Source organism: Sarcophilus harrisii, chromosome 2 (assembly GCF_902635505.1).
Source record: "Sarcophilus harrisii chromosome 2, mSarHar1.11, whole genome shotgun sequence".
Lineage (NCBI taxonomy): Eukaryota > Metazoa > Chordata > Mammalia > Dasyuromorphia > Dasyuridae > Sarcophilus > Sarcophilus harrisii.
In genome coordinates this window covers 414,978,592-414,992,295 of record NC_045427.1, presented here as the reverse complement: position 1 = coordinate 414,992,295, position 13,704 = coordinate 414,978,592, and positions in this window count along the sequence as shown.

The window sequence follows — 13,704 nt, the reverse complement described above, 5'->3', positions numbered from 1 at the left end:
ATGGAAACTCAGTTTTTTAAATGTATAAAATGGAGTGATTCAGTACCATGATTAACAATCAAATGCTGGCATTATGGAAATTTTTAAAAATGACAAAGCCCCTGTGATGACAGAGTGTACATTTTATTTTAGTAAGATATACAAAGATCATGTTCTGTGATTTGAAATCACTTGTGTCTGAAATATATTTGAAATCAAAGAAACTGAGTTCCATTCTTGCTTCTTTTACTAACTATGTAACCTTGTACAAGTTTTTCTAACTCCTGAAGATTATCTCATTAAAAAGAAAATTAAGGGATTTGGATTAGATAGTTTTGAATGTTTCTTCCTATGCAGCTAGGTGGCACAGTGGATAGAGTGCTGACCCTAGAATCAGGAGAACTCATTTTCTTGAATTCAAATCTGGCCTCAGATACTTATCAGTCATGTGACCCTGGGTAACTCATTTTATTCCCTTTGCTTCTGTTTCCTCATCTGTAAAATGAATTAGAAAAAGAAATGGAAATTCCTTCAATATTTTTGACAACAAAACTCCAAATAGGATCACAAAGTATTGAACATGACTGAAAAATAACTGAATAATAACAACAATGTTCCTTCCAGCTCTAAGGCTCATGATCCTATGGATCCTATAAAGGTTAGGAAAAATGATGAAGTATAATCAAAAGGTTAGAATGGCCTTTGAAATTTCATCCATGAAGTATATCCAAAGGGGTATAAAACTGCATACCCTTTGATACAACAATGCCACTACTGGGTCTATATCCTGAAGAAATTATAAAAGAGGGGAGAGGATCCACAACTGCAAAAATGTTTGTAGCAATTCTTTTTGTAATGGCAAGGAACTTAAAACGAGTGGATGCGCATAAATTGGGGAATGGATAAATGATTTACAATTTATGAATATAAGAAAATATTATTGTTCTATCAAAATAATGAGCAGCATGATTTCAGAAAAGCCTGGAAAGACTTACATGAACTGATGCTAAGTGAAATGAGCAGAACCAAGACAACAGTGTACATAGTAACAAGAAGATTATATGATAATCAACTGTGAAGGACTTGGCTCTTTTCAATAATGACAATCTTGATAAACTTAGGATGGAAATCACCATCTGCATCCAGAGAGAACTATGGAGACTGAATGTAAATCTACACATGCTATATTCCCTTTTTTTCTCTTTTTTTCTTGTAGTTTTCCCCTTTTGTTCTGATTTTTCTCTCCCAACATGATTGATGTGAAAATATATAAAAAATGAATGTACATGTATAATAAAAAAATATTTCTTTACATGTAACTGGGGAAAATAAAAATTAAAAAAAATTAAAAGAAACATATGTCATCCATGGATGTAGAATAGATGAGGGAATCAAGATAGTATTTAAGGAAAAATAAAGGGGAAGAACAGCTACCTAAATTGCCTCTAAAAGGAGATAAAGGTTTAATTAATCAATTGGAGCTAGGCAGAGATTGGGGAAAAGTCATTTCTATTCACCAGAGAACCTGTAAAAAAAGACAAAAGCACAATAAGATTGGGAAATGACAAATAGTTAACTTTACTGTAATAAAGGAAGAATAATAAATAATAAGCTTAGAAAACTAAATTGGGGCCAGATTTCTGATGGTCTTGAATTATATGTAGATGAAATGTTTTATATTATAAGAAATAGGAAGCTATAGAAAGTTTCTGAGCAGGTAGTCAAAACTGTATATCACATGAAACATAATATATATTATGTTGAAATTTGGCAGAATGAGTACTGAATTTGAGTCAGAAGGCATGGGGTCAAATTAGAGAAATCATTTAATTTCTTTAGATCTTCCTTAACTCATCTGTAAGATGAGAAGTTTGGATCAGCCATTCTACTTTTTGGATAGCTCTGTAATGAAGTTCTTATCCCTACTTAGATTCTTCACCACTTCCAAATCATATTGTCTATCATATTGTCTCCACTTTAGTCAAGCTTTTCATCAGTCTCTCATCGAAATTTAGCTCTGATAGGTAAACTTTTGTCTTATTTTGCACAAAATCAATCCATCATATTACTTCCAAACCATGCTGCTACATATCTATCTCTATCTCTCTATATATCATTTTCTATACACCATTCCCCATCTTCTTCTTTCTCACCTGTATGTGTTTTAGTCATTATTCAGTAATTTTTCAGCTGTGTCTAAGTTTCTGAAACCTCCTTTGGTCCTTTCTTGACAAAGATATTGGAGTAATTTGCCATTTCCTTCTCCCACTCATTTTACAGATGAGGAAACTGAGGCAAATGTGATTAAGTAATTTGCTCAGGGTCACACAGCTAATAAGTATCAAAGGTCAGATTTGAACTTGGGTTTCCTGCCTTCAGGACTTTTGCTCTATCCAAAGCATCACCTACTTGCTCGTACTATATTTGCAAACTTGATATGGATAGAGGTATCTTTATTTTCCTGAATTTGTATCACTTGCACATAGACAAATGATAGGCACATAAATGCTTTTTCATACATTCTTTGACATTCTTTTGAGTTGAAATGTACCACTCTGGTTTTTTAATCATAGGTCCCTGTGGGACCATATAGAACAAGCCTAGTCACTGTGCCACAAGACTATCTTTTAGACAGATATTTTAAGGTAGTGTTCATTATTATCAATATGTGCTGGAGCCAGCTTGAACCAGCTTGCTTGAGTTTATAATTAAATTTTCAGTCTGAGCATTTATAGCTAGGAATTAGCAAAAGTTATTATCTAGAGTTTCTATGATTGATTTGTTGATTGTATAGAGTTAGGAAAATAATGAAGAAAATGTTAAATTTTAAAATATGTCACAAGTACATTTTTTTTCTCCAAGCTGGTTCTTGCACATTTGCCACCACACTACTAATTATTATTTTGACTACTACTTTCCATCCCCCCCTCTAAGTTTTCTCTTCTCCACAATAAACATTCTCATTTACACCTAGTCATTCTGCTTTGAGCATCCTTTAGCTTGCGAACTCTTTTTAAAAAATTGTTGCTCTAGGAAACAATATATTTTAAAGCAAATGTGGCATAGTCAGGACAGAGGATATCAGAAAGTTCCTTTCCTTAAAAAAGCATGCCTCTACCTATGCTTAAAGTCACATGAAAAGTATTGTTACCTAGACAGAGCTGATTTTGGAATCAGGAAGATTTGGATCCAAGTCCTATCTCAAACATAGATTGGGTAAGTTATTTAACTTCTCAGTGTTCCCAGATCACTCTCTAAGATTCAAAATTGCAGATCAGTTGCAGATTATATTGGTAGAGGAAATTTCCTCATTATCAGTGCCCTAAATCAGGATGATATAAAACAGGGTCATATAAAAACAAAAGATAACAATGGTAAAAATGTGCATATGTGTATATGTGAAAATTATCATATATATTAAAGAAAAAAGGGAATGGATGCAAGAAATATTGCAGACATAGAATCTTCAGGACTTGGTAATGTTTGAATATAAGAAATGAGAAAGAAGCCAAAGAAAATTTTGAGTTTTGCAGTGTGGTAGACTAGATAAGTGGGAAATATCACAAAAAGAAACCATGGAACCAGATGAAAAAGCTAGAATTAGCATAATGTCAGATTTGAGCTGAATATTTGAATGTTGAGTTTAAGGTGTCAGTGAGACATTCAGACTGAGAGGGTCTCTAGGTTTTATTCTGGAAGAGGTAAATAAGCTTAGAGAGGAAAAACTTGGAGTTCCTACAGAGGAAGTAGTTAAATGACTCCACAAAATTTGTCAAGTATCTACTATATACCAAGAACTGTGCCTGAACCTACTGATTCAAAACCAAAAATGGAACAGTGTTTGCACCCAAGATGTTTAAATTCTATTGGGGGGAAACTGGAGGTATATGGAAGAATAGGAAAGGCTTCATATAGGAAGAGGTTCCTGAGCAAACCTTTAAAGGAAGTAGAAGGCTTCCAGAAGGCAGTGGTGAGAAAGGAGAATACTCCATGCCTGAATGACAAACTTTGCAAGACCACAGAAATCTGACAGTCAACAGTTAATCTTACTTTTTAATTAACAACTATCTACATCCTCTCTATATCCCACCTGTACTCTTTCCCAGAAATAACAAAACACTCTGTAATAAATCTATATAGTCAAGTCATAATCCCATGTTGTCTATGACTCAAAATTTGTATCTCATTCTATGTATTTAGTCTATCATCTCTGTTATAAATGAATAGTATTGATAGTTTGCATTTGTGATTATTTAACTGGTGAGAGTTCACATTTACAATGTTTCTGTTATAATAGAAATTATTCTCCTGGTTCTTCACACTTCATTCTACATCATTTCAAAGTGAATTTTTTCATTTGTATAAGACTTCTACTTTGGCTTTCTGATATGTGATATGTCTCCTCTCATTATTTTTCCTTTCTTCCCTCATATATCTTCCTTTCCTTTCTCCTTTTAAGATAATAAAAACGACAAAAATCACTTCAAAGCCTTCTATCATATTTGATCCATTCTATAATTCTTGTTGAAATCATAGTTCTTAGGAAATATTGTGTTATCCCCCTTACTATTAGAATGGAAACACTTTATCTTTAGAAACACTTTTCTAATTGCTTACTTTCATTTCTCTTTTAACATTTCTCATTACTCCTGTGTTTTTAATTCAAAGTTTTTACTAAGCTCCAGTCAAGAATGTTTGGAATTCCTCTACTTTAGTAATGATCCATTCTCCCCTCTTATCCTTATAGGATTATACTTATTTTGCTAGGTAAGTTAAAAGCTCATGTCTTTGGAAACATCATTCCGTGATTTCTGCTCTTTTTTCAGATGATAGCAACGAATTCCTGTGTGATTCTGACTATATATCTTTGGTAGATAAAAACTTTCTTCCATTTTGCAGTACTTTAAAATATAATTTTATTTACTTTTTGTTACATTTTAAGTTCTGAACTGCCTCACTCTATTCCCACCAGACACTAAAGAAGGCTGGAAACCATTTAAAACACATGTATACATAGATAAAAATGTAAAACTATATATGCTTCAATTTATCAGTTATTTATCAGTGGTTAGTATCTTTTTGTACCAGTCCTTTGTAATTGATTTGAATATTTGTAATATTCAGGCTAACTTTGGTAGTCAGTTATTCTACAAACAATGTTCTGTTAGAGTATACAATGATTTTCTTGGTTCTGCTTATTTCACTCTTCATTATTTCATTTAAGTTTTTCCATGTTTTTCTAAAATTGATCTGTTCAGGTTTTCTTACAACACAATCATATACCACTTGTGTAGTCATTCCTAAATTAATGGGCATCCCTTCAATTTTTAATTCCTTGCCACCACAGAGAACTGCTATAAATGTTTTAGAACACAAAGAGTATTTTCCTTTTCCTCCTAATCTTCTTGGGAAACAGACCTAATAGTCATATTGCTGGGTCAAAGGGTATAAAAGGCTTTAAAATTCTTTGAACATAATTCCAGATTGTTTTCCAGAATGATTGTATCAGTTCATAGTTTTACCAATAGTGTGTTGCTGTCCCAAATTTTCCACAAATCCTCCAACATTTATCATTTCCCCCTAGATTTTAGCCAATCTAATACATATGATATTATATCTTAAAGCTGTTTTGATTTGCATTGCTTTAATCAATAATTATTATTTTATTTTATTTTTATTATAGGAACTTTTTATTGACAGAATCCATGCCAGGGTAATTTTTTTTGCAACATTATCCCTTGCACTCACTTCTGTTCTGATTTTTCCCTCCCACCCTCCACCCCCTCTCCTAGATGGCAAGCAGTCCTATATATGTTGAAAATGTCCTAGTATATCCTAGATACAATGTATGTGTGCAGATCCAAACAGTTTTCTTGTTGCACAGGGAGAATTGGATTCAGAAGGTAAAAATAAGCCGGGAAGAAAAACTAAAAAGCAAACAGTTTACATTAATTTCCCAGTGTTTTTTCTTTGGGTGTAGCTGCTTCTGTCCATCATTGATCAATTGAAACTGAATTAGGTCTCTTTGTCAAAGAAATCCACTTCCATCAGATTACATCTTCATACAATATCGTTGTTGACATATATAATGATCTCTTGGTTCTGCTCATTTCACTTAGCATCAGTTCATGTAATTCTCTCCAAGCCTCTCTGTATTCATCCTGCTGGTCATTTCTTATAGAACAATAATATTCCATAACATTCATATACCACAATTTACCCAACCATTCTCCAGTTGATGGGCATCCACTCAGTTTCCAGCTTCTAGCCACTATAAACAGGGCTGCCACAAACATTTTGGCAAATACTGGTCCCTTTCCCTTCTTTAGTATCTCCTTGGGGTATAAGCCCAGTAGAAACACTGATGGATCAAAGGGTATGCACAGTTTGATAACTTTTTGGGCAGAATTCCAGATTGCTCTCCAGAATGGTTGGATTCGTTCAAAACACCATCAACAATGTATCAGTGTCCCAGTTTTCCCACATTCCCTCCAACAATCATCATTATTTTTTTCCTGTCATCTTAGCCAATGTGACAGGTGTGTAGTGGTATCTCAGAGTTGTCTTAATTTGCAATTATCTGATTAATAATGATTTGGAACACTCTTTCATATGGGTGGTAATAATTTCAGTTTCATCATCTGAAAATTGTCTGTTCATATCCTTTGACCATTTATCAATTGGACAATGGCTTGGTTTCTTATAAATTAGAGTCAGTTCTCTATATATTTTGGAAATGAGGCCTTTATCAGAACCTTTAACTGTGAAAATGTTTTCCCAGTTTATTGCTTCCCTTCTAATCTTGTTTACGTTAGTTTTGTTTGTACAGAAGCTTTTTAATTTGATGTAATCAAAATTTTCTATATTGTGATCAATAATGGTCTCTAGTTTGTCTTTAGTCACAAATTTCTTCCTCCTCAACAAGTCTGAGAGATAAACTATCCTATGTTCCTCCAATTTGTTTATAATCTCGTTCTGTATGTCTAAATCATGGACCCATTTTGATCTTATCTTGGCATATGGTATTAAGTGTGGGTCCATGCCTACTTTCTGCCATACTAATTTCCAGTTATCCCAGCAGTTTTTGTCAAATAATGAATTCTTATCCCAAAAGTTAGGATCTTTGGGTTTGTCAAACACTAAATTGCTATAGTTGACTATTCTGTCTTGTGAACCTAACCTGTTCCACTGATCAACTAATCTATTTCTTAGCCAATACCAAATGGTTTTGGTGACTGCTGCTTTATAATATAGTTTTAGATCAGGTACAACTAGGCCACCTTCATTTGATTTTTTTTTCATTAATTCTTTTGAGATTCTTGACCTTTTATTATTCCATATGAATTTTGTTGTTATTTTTTCTAGATCATTAAAAATATTTTCTTGGAAGTCTGATTGGTATAGCACTAAATAAATAAATTAGTTTAGGGAGTATTGTCATCTTTATTATATTTGCTTGACCTATCCAGGAACACTTAATATTTTTCTAATTGTTTAAGTCTGACTTTATTTGAGTGGAAAGATTTTTGTAATTTTGCTCATATAATTCCTGACTTTCCTTTGGTAGATAGATTCCCAAATATTTTATGCTGTCCACACTTATTCTGAATGGAATTTTTCTTTGTATCTCTTGCTGTTGGATTTTGTTGGTGATGTATAAAAATGCTTAGGATTTATGGGGATTTATTTTATAACCTGCAACTTTGCTAAAGTTGTGAATTATTTCTAATAGCTTTTTAGTAGAATCTCTGGGGTTCTCTAAGTATACCATCATATCATCTGCAAAGAGTGATAGTTTGGTTTCCTCACTGCCTATTCTGATTCCTTTAATCTCTTTCTCGACTCTTATTGCCGAGGCTAGTGTTTCTAATACAATATTGAATAATAATGGTGACAGTGGGCAACCTTGCTTCACTCCAGATCTTACTGGGAAAGATTCCAGTTTTTCCCCATTGCATATGATGCTTACTGATGGTTTTAAATATATGCTCCTGATTATTTTAAGAAAAGTCCATTTATTCCTATACTCTCAAGTGTTTTTATTAGGAATGGATGTTGGATTTTATCAAATGCTTTTTCTGCATCTATTGAGATGATCATATGGTTTTTGTTAGTTTGCTTATTGATATAGTCAATTATGCTAATAGTTTTCCTAATATTGAACCAGCCCTGCATTCCTGGTATAAATCCTACTTGGTCATAGTGTATTATCCTGGGAATGATTTTCTGTAATCTTTTTGCTAATATTTTATTTAAGATTTTAGCATCGATATTCATTAGGGAGATTGGTCTATAATTTTCTTTCTCTGTTTTCAGCCTACCTGGTTTAGGTATCAGTACCATGTCTGTGTCATAAAAGGAGTTTGGTAGGACTCCTTCAATCCCTATTTTTTCAAATAGTTTATATAGCATTGGGTTAATTGTTCTTTAAATGTTTGGTAGAATTCACATGTAAATCCATCTGGTCCTGGGGATTTTTTCTTAGGGAGTTGGTTAATAGCTTGTTTTATTTCTTTTTCTAAGATGGGACTGTTTAGGATATTTACTTCTTCCTCTGTTAATCTGGGCAAGCTATATTTTGAAGGTATTCTTCCATTTCTTTTAAGTTGTCAAATTTATTGGCATAAAGTTGGGCAAAGTAATTCCTAATTATTGCTCTAATTTCCTCTTCATTAGTGCTGAGTTCTCCCTTTTCATTTTTAAGACTAACAATTTGATTTTCCTCTTTCCTTTTTTAATCAGATTTACTAAGGGTTTGTCTATTTTGTTGGTTTTTTCATAGAACCAACTCTTAGTTTTATTAATTAATTCAATAGTTTTTTTACTTTCAATTTTATTGATCTCTCCTTTTATTTTTAGAATTTCAAGTTTAGTGTTTGACTGGGGGTTTTTAATTTGTTCCTTTTCTAGCATTTTTAGTTGCAAGCCCAATTCGTTGACCTTCTCTTTCTCTATTTTATGCAAGTAGGCGTCTAGAGATATGAAATTTTCCCTTATTACCACTTTGGCTTCATCCCACACATTTTGGTATGATGTCTCATTATTGTCATTTTCTTGGGTGAAGTTATTAATTATGTCTATGGTTTGCTGTTTCACCTAATCATTCTTTAGTATGAGATTATTTAGTTTCCAATTATTTTTTGGTCTACTTTCCCCTGGCTTTTTGTTGAGTGTAATTTTTATTGCATTGTGGTCTGAAAAGGATGCATTTACTATTTCTGCCTTACTGCATTTGAGTTTGAGGTTTTTATGTCCTAATATATGGTCTGTTTTTGTATAGGTTCCATGAATTGCTGAAAAGAAAGTGTATTCCTTTCTGTCTCCATTTTTTTTTCTCCAGAGGTCTATCATATCTAACTTTTCTAGTATTCTATTTATCTCTTTGACTTCTTTCTTATTTATTTTGTGATTTGATTTATCTAATTCTGAGAGTGCAAGGTTGAGATCTCCCACTATTATAGTTTTGCTATCTATTTCTTCTTGCAGCTCTCTTAATTTCTCTTTTAAGAATTTAGATGCTACTCCACTTGGTGCATATATGTTTAATATTGCTATTGCTTCATTATCTATGCTACCCTTTTAGCAAGATATAGTGCCCTTCCTTATCTCTTTTAATTAGATCAATTTTTGTTTTTGCTTGATCTGAGATCAGGATGGCTACCCCTGCTTTTTTTACTTTACCTGAAGCATAGTAGATTTTGCTCCATCCTTTTACCTTTATTCTGCATGTATCTCCCTGCTTCAGGTGTATTTCCTGTAGACAACATATTGTAGGATTCTGGCTTTTAATCCATTCTGCTAATCGCTTCCTTTTTATGGGGGAGTTTACCCCATTCACATTTATGGTAAAAATTACCAATTCTGTATTAGTCACCATCTTGTTAACACCTGTTTATGCTTTTCTCCCTTCTTTCCCCCTTACTCCCCTTCCCAGTATTAAACTTGTGAGCACCACTTGCTTCTCACAGCCCTCCCTTTTTAGTATCCCTCCTCCTCACCTTAGAGTTCCTCCCCCTATCTTACTCCTTTTCCTCACAGTTTCCATATTCCCTTCTGCTTAACTTATTCCTTCCCTTTTCACTTTTCCCTTCTCACTTTTCAATGAGATGAAAGAAGTTTCACCATATATTGAATATATCTAAAATTTTTTCTCTTAAAGTCAATTCTGATGGCAGTAAAATACCCAGTATATTCATCCCCCTCCATTTTTTCTCTCAGATATAATAGGTTTCCTGTGCCTCTTTATGAGATATAGTACCCCCACTTTTCCCTTTTTCTGATACAATGTCCTTTCCACCTCTAATTTCTAGAACAAGGTATACATGTATTTTTTATACATCTTTACAGCAGAAATATAGTTCCCAAGATTTCTTTTTACCTTTTTAGGTTTTTCTTGAGTTCTATATTTGCAGATCAAACTTCTGATTAAGTTCTGTTTTTTTCACCAAAAATAGGTGAAATTCACTTATTTCGTTGAATGACCATCTTCTTCCCTGGAAAAAGATGCTCCTTCTGGCTGGATAAGTTATTTTTGGTTGCATACCAAGTTCCTTAGCCTTTCGGAATATCATATTCCAGGACCTTCGATCTTTTAATGTGGATGCTGCTAGATCTTGGGTGATCCTTATTGTGGCTCCTCTACATTTGAATTGGGTTTTTCTAGCCACTTGGAGTATTTTTTCCTTCATTTGAAGGTTCTGGCATTTGGCTACTATATTTCTTGGTGTTTTGATTTTAGGATCCCTTTCAGTGGGTGATCGATGAATCCTTTCAATGTCTATTTTACCCTCTGTTTCTATGACTTCTGGGCAGTTCTCTTTGATAATTTCCTGGAAAATAGTGTCCAGGCTCTTTTTTTCATTGTATTTTTCTGGGAGTCCAGTAATTCTCAGATTGTCTCTCCTAGACCTATTTTCCAGGTCTGTTGTTTTCCCAAGAAGGTATTTCACATTTTTCTCCATTGTTTGATTTTTTTGGTTTTGCCTGACTGATTCTTCTTGTCTCCTCAAGTCATGAAATTCTATTTGTTCTATTCTGATTTTCAGTGAAATGTTTTCTTCACTCACTTTTTTAATATCTTTTTCTAATTGTCCAATTTGTTCTATGGAATGTTTTTCCATTTTGCCAATTTTATTCTTTAGAGAATATTCTGTTTCCAGTTCACCAATCCTATTTTTCAAGGATTTGTTTTCTTTATCCATTCTGTCTTTAAATGAGTGGAATGACTTCTCTATTCTCTCTTGCCAAGCCTCCTTCTCCTTTTCCCATTTTTCTTCTAGCTCTCTTGTGAGAGCCTTTTTAATTTCTTCTATGAGATTCTTCTGTGCTGAGGAACAGATGATCTCCTCCTGTGGGGATTCACCTGGAGATAATCTGTTTTTAGTCTCCTCAGGGTTTAGAGTCTGCTCTCTGTCCATATAAAAGCTGTCAATCGTTAAAGTCCTTTTCAATTTTTTGCTCATTTTGTCAGAGAAGAATCAGAGACAAACTAGCAAAGAAAAAAAAAAAAAAAAACCCAAATGGAATTTGCTTTTTTTTGGGGGGGGGGGGGGGGGCTGGGTGGTGTTACCAAACTTCTTCTATGGACTGCGGGGGCAGCAGCGAGGCACTAGGAGGACTGTGCTGCACCTATGCTTCGAGACTCTGAGAGTGTGCTGAGATGCTGTGGGGGAGAGGTGCCCAGGTCCCAAGGAACTCCAGCTGTTTGGAGTTGAATTTTTCACCCCCGGTGTTTTTAGCTTCTCTGCTGGGTTACTGACTTGCTGTCAGGGCAAAGTATCCAATCCTGTAGCAAAGCTGCTGAGGCAGCTGAGATCACACCCCAATCCCCTCCAGTCTGCTCGGCTGTGAGCTGCCTGCAGAGCTCTTGCTGCCGCTACCCTCAGCCTGTGCTCAATCTAAAACCGTCCTGCCTTTGAGCAAAAACAGACCTTTCCTGGCGAATCTCAAGGATGTCTTCTCTTGGTAACTATTTGTGGGCTTTTTTTCAGTCAAGCATTAATTCAGAGGCTTGTAATGAGATGGATTCTGAGAGAAAACGCAGAGCTTACATAGCTGTGTGCCTCCTCGCCGCCATCTTGGCCGGAAGTCCCCCAATCAATTATTATTTAAAGCATTTTTTTTTCATTTTTATATATAGTTTTGATTTCTTTTTCCAAAAACTGCCTGTTCTTATCCTCTGTCTATTATTTATCAATTGGAGAATGAAAGATTCTTAAAAATTTGAAAAAAAATTTTCCAGATATTTGAGATATGATTTCTTTATCTGAGAAAATCTATAATATTTTCCTCTATTCTTTGCTTTCCTTTTAGTCTTGGCTACATTGGTTTTATTTATACAAAATCTTTTAAATTAAATTTAATCAAAATCATCCATTTTACATCTCATAATTCTCTCTACTTTTTGTTTATTCATAAAATTTTCTTTTATCCCAAAGTCTGATGGGTAATATATTCTGTGGTCTTCTAATTTACTTATATCACTTTTTATATCTAGACCATGTATCTATTTTGACTTTATCTTGTTAAATGGTGTAAGATAATGATGCATATCCAATTTTTACCTGATTGCTTTCTAGTTTTCCCAATTTTTTAAATAAAATGGTGAGTTCTCATCCCACAAACTTAAATCTTTAGAGTTGTCAAACACAAGGTTACTATAATCATTTGCTCTTGTTAGTTGGTTGGTTATTGGTTGTCCTTTATTCTTGAAGAGCACCAAAACGACATCACAATGTTAGAGTCAAGTTGGTTTGCTCAACTGTGGCTGATGAGATCACTATGAGTTTGGAATGCTCTAACACAGGTTGAACACAAATATTCCCTATCAACATTCAGGATGAATTCTCTAATTTTGCAGATCTTGCATTTCTTCTCACCTAATTCAATTTTGTTTTGTCCATAGAGCACAGCATTTTCTCTTATGAGAGCACACCATATTAGGAAGTCCTGTTCCAGTGTCTACCATGGAAGCAATCAATTCTAAAGTTTTTATGAGAGACCTTGAGTGTCCTGGTATTAATTTTTCTGACTCCTTTGTGAGCACTTGCCCTTTGTGAGTTCTTTATAAATTAATATTTTAGAGAAGCATACATTTAGCATTCAAACAATGTGGCCAGCTTAATAGAGCTGTGCTCTCTGCAGTAGAGTTTGGATGCTTAATAGTTTATTTTGATAAAGAACTTTTAGTCTCTAGTGTCTTATACTGCCAGATGATCTTTAGAATTTTTCTAAGATAATTCAAATGGAAGCAATACAATTTTCTGGCTTGGCTCATGGATAGTAAAACATACTTTCCAGATTTCACAGGCATACAACAATGAATTTAGCACAATGGCTCTGTAGACCTTCAGTTTGGTATTCAGTCTAATACATCTCCTCTCCCACACTTTCCTGTGCAGCTTTCTAAACACTGAGCTAGCTCTGGCAATACATATATCAACCTCATTATCAATGTGGATGGATATCTCTCAAAAGTATACTGCCAAGGTAAGTGAACATATCCACAACACTCAAAACTTTAACTTTTGTTGTAAATAAGGGTTCCACATATGGATGATATGGTGCTGGCTGATGGAATACTTGTGTTTTCTTGGTTTTAATTGTTAGACCAAAATTAGCAAAAACAGGAGAGAACTGAGCCATACATTGTTGTATCTCAGCTTCAGAGAGTGCATAATCATCTGCAAACAAAAAAATCATGCACCAACATTCCCTCCACTTTAG